The sequence below is a fragment of the Piliocolobus tephrosceles genome, unplaced genomic scaffold (genome assembly GCF_002776525.5).
Source record: "Piliocolobus tephrosceles isolate RC106 unplaced genomic scaffold, ASM277652v3 unscaffolded_21254, whole genome shotgun sequence".
NCBI lineage: Eukaryota > Metazoa > Chordata > Mammalia > Primates > Cercopithecidae > Piliocolobus > Piliocolobus tephrosceles.
The window spans coordinates 626-6,310 of record NW_022303482.1 but is presented as its reverse complement, the minus strand read 5'-3'; the positions used below and the strand labels follow the sequence as shown (position 1 = coordinate 6,310).

At 50.9% G+C, this 5,685-nt stretch overlaps 1 pseudogene; it reads left to right on the top strand.

Moving 5' to 3' along the window:
* Positions 1 to 4,318: 4,318 nt before the first annotated feature.
* LOC111532437 overlaps positions 4,319 to 5,685 on the top strand; it is a 1,984-nt pseudogene continuing 617 nt past the window's right edge.

Here is a 5,685-nt window from a genome sequence, read left to right as displayed (position 1 = left end):
AAGAAATGGCAAAAATAAATTACTTATACAGTGTTTATCACTAAAAATAAGGTATGCACAAAACATCATTTACAGTCTATATTCACTAGGATATGTGTGTTGTATTTTGATGTTAATTTATGCAAAGAAATAAAAAACAGAGAAAGATTTTTGAGAGAGGTATTAAGGAACAGCACCATAACCTTTAGCAAAACTGAGAAACTGGTGGAAGTCATTGTTTTAAAAACCTTTTTTATTTACTGGTTGTTTGGAAGTCAGTGGTGACATTTCAAGGAGGAGTTGTCATTGCGAAGGCAGATTTCAGGAGGCTTTAGTAAGAGGGCATGAGGAAGATGGGGAAGGAAGGAGGACAGGTGACTTAGAAAGATTCTTGGTGGTGACTGAAAGTGCAAAAATAGAATGGTGACTTCAGGGAGAAGAAATTCAACGAATGTTGTGCTTTAGCTTCTCTCTTTCTGTCCCTCTCCCCATCTCTCTTTCCATCCCTGCCTCTCACTTTGTCTATCTCTATTTCTCTCTGTGTGTGTCCCTCTTCTGGTTGCTCTGTCTCTCTCTGTCTCCTTTTAAGACTCTGTGTATGTCTCTTTCTCTCTTCCCCTCATCTCTTTCTCCATCTTTCTATGTCTCTCTGTGTCTCTGCTTCTCTGACTTCTTCGGTGTCTCTCTGTCTCTCTCACTCTCCCTCTTTCTTTCTTTCTCTCTCTCTGTGTGAGTGTGTGTGTGTGTATATGTGTGGTTGTATGTGACTCACTATCTTGGTTTCTCTCACTCTCCATCTCACAGCTCTCTTTGGTAAGGCGCCCCTCATGACCTGGCTCCCAACAGGCACTGCCCCTCGGCCCCTGGCTATTGTGAGCCTCAGTGGACTCACAGCCTGTTTCCGATATTGTGAGTAATATCATGTCCCCATCTGGAAATTAGGAACTCTTTCACAGACGGATGTACACCCCCAGTGTGTACACCCTCAGAGGCTGTACACTCATCTGTATTGGGTGTCATATATTCCTCTTCCTCCCTGAATATTAAGTGCAGTATGCCAGGAGAGTTTCTACTCCCTGAGATATTGGGTGTCATATCCTCCTCCCTCTCGCGGAAATTTGAAGCAATATCACTGAGGGTGTGTACACCTTCTATGATATTGAAAGTAATATCACCCTCTCCCCGGTGGGTATCAGGAACAAGTCTATTAATTATTCATATTAATAAATATAATAAAAATTTATAGTAATTATCCATATTAATGATCACAATAAAGATAGTAAAAGCTGGTTTGAAATGTTAACGATTTCAAACTGGTTTGAAATGTTAACGATTTGTAAAAATAATTAATAGTAATATCACTATTAATAATAAAATAATGATATCAGCAATTAATGTTACTTAATACAAAGTGAGGCTGCTAATAAAATAATAGCTAGTAGGAGGGAATAGTAATATTGTAAAATGACATTAATGTTAATAATTAACTTTAAGGGTGCACAATCATGTATTTAAAATAATTATCCATCATTAATAATGGTATCCTATTAATTATCAGTATCACTGATAATTATTACAATAGATCATTGATGTTTAATAATGATATTATTACTCCTAATACCACAGGGAGTGTACAGCTAACTGTGATATTGTTCCTAATAACCGGGGACGGAGACTATGATTTATGTTTTCATATCAAAGTAGCTGTACACTCACCCCGTGACACTGATCCTAATATCCAGTGGGGTAGAGTAGGACACGACTCCCAACACAGCATTGAATGGACAGTCACCCGGTCATACTGCTCCTAATATTTCCGGAGGAAGCCTATGCTTTTACTGCCAATATCACAGGAAGTGTACAGCTCTTCTGTGATATTGTCCCTAGTATCCGGAGTGGAAGAGGATGATCATAATTCGCAGACTGTGTTCACCCGCCCTCTGCTATTGTTATTAGTATCCTGGAACGGAGAGGGTGATAATACATTCTGTACAGCAGGAGTCCTGCACCCAGCCTGGGATATTGTTCCTAATATCCATGGAGCGGAGAGGCTGATATGACTCCGAATATGGCAGAGGGTGTACATAAACCCTGGGACATTCTTCTTAATATTCCAAGGCAGAGAGGTTGATATTACTCCCAGTATGGCAGACACTGTACAACCCCGTGTGATACTCTTCCTGATATCCGGAAGGGGAGAAGATGGTATTAATCCCCATATCGCAGGAGGTGAACACCTTCTCTGTGCTATCTTTCCGAATTTGCAGGGGGAGAGAGGATAATATTATTCCCAATATTTCAGAAGATGTACACGCCCCTCCCCCCCGTGATATTGTTCTTAATATTCCAAGGCACAGAAGATGATGTTACTCCCAATATTGCAGAAAGTGTCCACCCCCCAGTGATGTTGTTCCTGTGATCCTGGAGGGCAGAGGATGATACTACTTTCAACCCCTGCACCCTGCAGTGCTCTCACCCTGCAACACCGACTCCCAGCTCCAGCTGACATGGGACCAGAGGTGCTGGCTGGGGGTGTTGATTGCTTCTCTTTTCTCCCTTGCCAGACTCAGTAGAGGAAGCTGAGATCGAGCAGTTGCAGGAACAATGTGAGTTTTGCCAGTGGCTCAGTCTTCCTCTGGTTATGAGCTGGGCCTTGTGGTAACGCCGGGATAGGTGACAGAGCTGAGTATAGTGAGCATTGGATCCGGCTGTCACCCCTCTATGCTGTGGGCTGGGGACTTGGGGGACGTCGCCTGAGATGGGCCTGAACCTCCTGTCTACTCTGGCACTGGAGGCCGTGGGGTCCCACACTTCTTCCAATGAACATGCTGGCCCCCGCCTGGTCCCCGACTGAGGTGGGGCTTCCTTTCCACTGCTGGGGCCCACATGTAGCTGTGGGTTCCTTTCTCATGACCTGGAGAAGCTGCAGCTCGCCCTGTGCTCTGCCTCAGAGCTGGGAGGTCACACTGCCCTCAGCAGGTGGCAGAATTCAGAGCCTTAGGTTGCAGGGGCCTCAACTGAGGTCGCTGAAGGGTCTGCTCCTTCCTGAGGGGCTGATTCAGGGAGGCCCTCTCGTCTCCCCTCTACGGCTCTGTCTCTTTCCCTCACACACGGTCCGCATGTGGACAGCCTGGTGATGTGGACGCCCCAAGGGCCCTTGGAAGTTCCCTGGGAATGGGATCCATTCCAGTATTAGGCAGGCACAAGGTCCCAGAGGAGGCCCAGGAAGCCAGTGGGGAAGGGAAGGCTGTTGTAGGTTTGCCTCGGGGAGGGGGTGGTTCCACCCTCTGCCAAAGTCCCTGGAGCAAAGGCACGTGGCTCTCCAGCTGCCCTGGAGGCCAGGGTGGTGGCTGGGAGGGGCTATCTGCCTCTGCCGGGTGGGGGAGATTTCTTAGCTAATCTAGTGTAGTCAAGTCAGACATTTGTCTCTAAATCATATTTATTTTTTTAATTCCAGGGCTTTACAGACGAATAAGGAGACAGTTTGTATTGAAAATATTTTTTACATGTGAGCTTGAAACAGAGTCTGCTTAAATCTAGGTTTTTTCCTTCCCAGTAATGCCTCCTTTCATCCCAGGTTTTCCAACAGGAAATACGCTTGTTTGCTCACCTCTGGAAGGGGGCTTTGGCTAGGAATCCACCGAAGCCAGCAGGGGCCAGCAGGCTACTGGAGCAGCCTGGCCTTTGTTGACCCTTTAGGAACTGTGGGCTTCAGGTTTTCAGACCCTCCAAGGTGAAGGTGGCCACAGGGGCCTGGAAGCTTTCCCATCCTTCCTGCAGGGATGGTCCGTTTCCCTGCACGGAGCTGGGTACCTGGGTACAACACCCCTGTCCTGTGCTGTCGGTGGCTTTACCAATTTTGCATAGCAGCTTTTGAGCTGATCAGTAGCTCTGATTGGCTGTTGAGGATTTCATGGATTCCTGTACCCCACCGGGGGGCCCAATATGCTGACAGAAGTTACATTTGTAGTTGTAGTGCTGCATATACATGGGTCCAGTTAGAAGGCTTTGATTCTTTCTAAAGGGAAAGGCATCTCTGAGGGATCACTGAGCTGACATAGTCTCCTCAAACCATGCTGTCAGGTGGGCGACAAAGCAGGACAGGAGGGTGATTTTGTAGGAGAGTCGGGCCACGGGCCTGCGTGTTCTCTCTGTCCCCATAGTGCTGGAGTTTCTATGTTCTCCAGGCCCCGAGTTTGCATTGCACATAATTCTCAAGGGCTCATGGCCCATGGCAAGCTGCACTAGGGACACAGAGGGCGGGGATGCGGGGATCCTGTCCCCAGTGGACCAAGGACTCACTGCTGGACTCTAATCTGTCCAGGTGTTTTTGTGACTTGCAGAAATACCTCCACCTTGCCTGGGCCTGGAGCCACAGGAGACCCTGCAGAAGGTGAAGAAAGTTCTGGAACAATGCAAGTCCTGCCCAGGCTGCCCCCAGGAGCCAGCGTCCTTGGGTCTCTGTGCGGCATCCAGCAACGTGAGCTTGCAGGACCCTGAGGAGCCCTCCTTCTGCTTGGAAGCTGAGGATGACTGGGAAGATCCAGAGGCCCTGAGCTCACTGCTGCTGTTCCTGAACGCCCCCGGGTACAAGGCCAGCTTCCGTGGCCTGTACAATGTGGCACTGCCATGGCTGAGCAGCGTGTTCTGCAGCTTTAGCGACAAGAGGAGCTGACTGGGCGCCTGGCAGAGGCCCAAGGGGCGGCCAAGAAAGCTGGCTTCCTCATGGCCCGGGCCAGGCTCTGCTTCCTCCTGGGGCAGCTGTGCAGCAGGAGGCTCAAGCTGTCCCAGGCCCGGGTGTACTTTGAGGAAGCACTGGGGGTCTGGAGGGCAGCTTCGGGGACCTGTTCCTGATGATGGCTGTGTACGCCCACGTGGCCAGCATTGACCGGAAGCAGAAGAACCGGGAGAGTGTACACAGGTGGTTCCCAAAGCCATGGCCCTGCTTCTGGGGACAGCTGGCCACATCTGCAGCACTGAGGCAGAGGGGGAGCTCCAGAAGCTGGCACTGCGGCGGGCGGTGGGTGGCGGGCGGCCAGAACCTGCAGGCCGAGGCGCGGGCCTGCTTCCTGCTGGTCAGGCACCACGTGTACCTCAAGCAGCCCGAGGAGGCCCTGCCCTTCCTAGAGTGGCTGCTGCTTTTGCACAGGGACTCAGGAGCCCCAGAGGCTGCGTAGCTCTCAGACCGCACCCTACTCCTGGCTGACATCTACAGCCGCAAGTGCCTGCCCCACCTGGTGCTGAGCTGTCAAGATGGCCTCATTGAGGGCACAGGACTCGCGGGCCGGCTCACTGAGGAGCGTGAACCTGGTGCTCCAGAACGTCCTCCAGCCCCACAAGCTCCCCACCCAGACTTCCCACTACCTCAGGCGAGTGCTGGCCTCCCTAACCCCAGGCACAGGCCAGGCGCTGCGCAGCCTTCTCCACGCCAGCCTGGCCCAGCTGTACAGCCACCATGGCTACCATGGCCCGGCCATCACCTTCATGATGCAAGCCAGTGCTGTTGCCAGAGTCCGTGCCATTGTGGACTGCCTGGTGGCTCTGGCCTGGCTGCACGTGCTTCATGGGCAGGGCCCGATGGCCCTGGACATCCTGCAGTCTGTCCAGGATGCAGTGGTGGCCAGCGAGGACCAGGAGGGCGTGAATGCCAACATGGTGGCCATGGCTCTGAAGAGGATGGGCCAGACGAGGCAGGCAGCCAAGGGC